We start from the raw sequence: 3507 nt of genomic DNA, 5'->3' as shown, positions 1-3507 counted from the left end.
AAAACGATGTGTTTATTTTCTCTTTGCCCCACCTCCTCTGACCCAGAAAGACTGCCATCCTACCTTCCTCGGAGTCATTTGCTAATGGGCTAGGATCTACATGACAAAAGAGGTGGGGGGATGAGAGAAGAAAAAATGACCAGAGCTGTTAAACAGGGCTTGGCCTTCATTCCTGAAGTAAATTAAGAAATCTAGAATTGGAACCCTGGGTGTCTGCACTTCCTCTAGCTGAAGTTTTCTGTAAGAGGAGAAAATGGGCAAAATGTATCCAGCCCGACTGTGTATTCTATGTCACTCCCACTTAGTCTTCATGACAACACTGCAACAGGGATCTCTGTACCCATTTTATAGCTGGGGACACTGAGGCTCAGAGAGATCCAGAACATTCCTGAGGTTTGGGTGTTTGGACATGAACAAAGTCCTTTGTGACTCCAGTTCTGCTTTGCTTCTGACCCCCCACCCCCTTCCCAGCCCCATCACGGCATTTCTTTCATTTTCTGTGGAATGATTTTCAGAAGGTGCTGTGCCAAGTCTGTGGGTGCATCAGAGTTTGATGGAGACCAGTAAGGGACTCTCCTTCTAAGCTCTAGCCATGCCTCATTCTCTACCTCAGAGATAGCTCTTGGAGCACGGGAGAAGATTCTAGATCTTCCTCATTCTCTGTCGTGCTTTGTTTCTTCATTACCAGGGGCCAACAAAACCACTGTAAGACTAAACCAAACAGATGCCATGACACGCTTTAAGTTTCCCCTCTGATCTAGAAGGCCTAGGTTTCAGTTCCCGGAAACTAACAGGCAGTTACACATTGCCTAGAGCAAGAGACCACCTTCGCAACACCCAATCAGGGAAGGCCAGCTTCCACTCTCCACATTCCTAAGGGGGAGGCCTGCAGATGGGAACTTTAGATAGGACCCTGTGACCTAATGTTAAAGTTAACCCGATAGTCACCGAATAAGACCCTGAACTTGCTCTGTAATTGGTTAATTTCAAAGATACCCTAAATGTTGTGATTGGGTCCCGCCAAAAGTAACGAACGCTCTGAACAATGTGTATGGTTAAACCTGTTGTCAATGATACTGTACATTATGATTGGATCGTTGTGCCTGTGTCGCGATTTCCTGCAACTCCCCCTTCCCAAAACTCATAAAAGCCCTACCGCCCCTTTGTTCTGGGCTCTCAGCACGGATCCGCTGCGCCGGTAAAGTCTGTGAGCCTGAGCTTAGGCCCGGCCAGCCTGAGCCCGTAATAAAACCTCCCTTTGCTATTGCATGCATGACTCGGTCTCCCTGGTGGTCTCTGGTCTTTGGGGGATACTGCGACTTGGGCATTACACCACCACCACCTTCTACCCCTAACACCCTTTGCTTACCACTTTCAACAATAAAAAGGTACAGATAAAGGTCTAGGTAGCGCATCAGGAAGAACTTCTTGACTCTGAGGCTCTGGGACCTATAGATGAGAAAGTCACAAGGCTCTTGTGTCTTCCTTTCCAGGAAGGCTTTAAGGAAAAGGGCCACCCTGCCTGGCCTACTAGGGCTGGGCACAGTTCTGCCCGGAGGCAGGGGAGTCTGGCGATGACCTCCAGAGGGCCTGGGAAGTGGGGGAGTTGGTGGGGGGACATGGGGGGGGTTAGCTGCCTGCCGCTTGGCCGCAGATGCTCACTGTCATCAATCAGTCGGTGCATCTGTTTGCTGTGTCGCTTGTTTAAAGAGCGAGGCATTTGCTAATTGAAAACTAAAAGATCCATCCGTCTCACTCACAGCCAGCATGAAATCCACTCAACCATGTAAGATTGGGGTAAAAGCAGCAGCACAGCGCTCCGGTGCCCCTGGGTTGGTGCAGCCCGCGGAGGCCATGTTGCTCCCCTTCTGGCTCCTGAGTGAGTGACGCTATCCTCCCCACTGCAGAGCGGCCAGGGACACCACATTACAGTACGTCTCATACCTCCTCATCTACTATCCTCAATCCCGCCCACAGAGAACGGTGTTCTTAGCTCCAATTTAAAGATGGAGAAACTGAGTCTCAGAGATCCCAAACTACACAGCCAAAGTCACACACTGATATGTGATAGGGGCAGGACACCCATCTAGGTCCTCTGACTAGTCAGGAGAGGGGTGGCTGCCCACTGGGTGGCTCTGTGCCTGGACGGATATAGAAGGTGCTGAGCTGGAAGGCACCAAGTCCTTCCTTAAGTGGATTAAAACTTGGAAAGAATGGCCTCGGGGCAGACCAGGAGGAACACTGGGATTTCACCAATATCTGCAGTGCTTTGTTGCTTAAAAGCAAATATAGCAAAATGTGGGGGTTCCTGATTGCTAGATTATCTCCCTGTGAAGACTGCAAAGGGATGGTCGCCAGCCCTGATGGACAAGACGGTACCAAAGACAAAGGCTCTCCCTTTGCCCAGTTACCTCCAGAGACGGCTGTGTTTGAGAAAAGTGCTGGTGTGCACCTCCCAGATGGGGACCGGCCCAGCCCCGGATCTCTATGGAGTCTGGAAGGACACTCCAATTCACTGGGCCTCTCCCAGTTCCCCCTTCTACAGCGATGAAGGTGGGGGGTTCGATGAGCGCTCAGGTCCTTCTGTGATCCTGTGGGTCATTGGAGAAATACAAACCTAACCTTTGTGTGCCCAGAGTGACTTGGCCCCCGCAGCAGGGGACTGGCTCCCTGCTCTGTGCAGGCAGTTCTTCACCGGTGCTGTTCCTCCTCGAGGCACGCTGGGCTGCCTTCTCTCCGGTGGGATCTGGTATTCCTTCCTCAGTGCCAGTTCCCGGGGAAGTCTCTGTCTTCTGTGCTCCACAGCCCCCCGCTAAGCCACGGTGCAGTGGCGCTGTGCTAAGTTACAGGTGTCTCCTAGAGGTCTCCACTGCACTGGCAGGACATGAGAACAGGGGCCTGGTTTGATTCCCCTTGGAGACCCCGGAACCTGGCACGGAGCCTGGCAAACGGAGAACAGTCAAAAACTAATTGCGGAAGACCCCACCTCCGTTTGCAGTCAAGGGCGAGCTGGAACCCCGGAGGCCCCCTTTTGAACTTCCACTTCAAGTCAACTCCAAGCAGGTTTTCCCCTGCAAGAGTCAAGCAACATAACTGATCACAGGGGTTCTAAGACCAGAGGTCTGTAAACGGACTCTGGACGGCTCCTCTGGACGCGACTCCCTGGATGGGCTGCCCCTCCTCCAGCCTTTATCCTCTGACTTCTCAGAGGCAAGGAACAAGCAGACAGTGAGGATGCTTGGTCACCGGCAGCCCTGAATGCACAGGGTGTCACTCACTTTGGGGGTGTGGGGAGACTTCAATGGGCATTGGATCGCTCAGTTCCCGCCTCGGCAACCACCTGCACCCAAGCCGGGGCCGACTGCCACCTCTGCCAGCTCGCCGCTCCCGGCAGGCTGGCGCGCACCGAGTCCGCACACCCGCCCGGGAGAGGCGGGGGTGGGGGGGGCAGGGGCGGGGCCTGTCCTAGGGGCGGGGCCCAGGGCGCCCCGTGGGCCAGGGCGGCCC

This window comes from Suricata suricatta, chromosome 11, assembly GCF_006229205.1.
Source record: "Suricata suricatta isolate VVHF042 chromosome 11, meerkat_22Aug2017_6uvM2_HiC, whole genome shotgun sequence".
Taxonomy (NCBI): Eukaryota; Metazoa; Chordata; class Mammalia; order Carnivora; family Herpestidae; genus Suricata; species Suricata suricatta.
Note: the sequence above shows the minus strand (reverse complement) of the source record.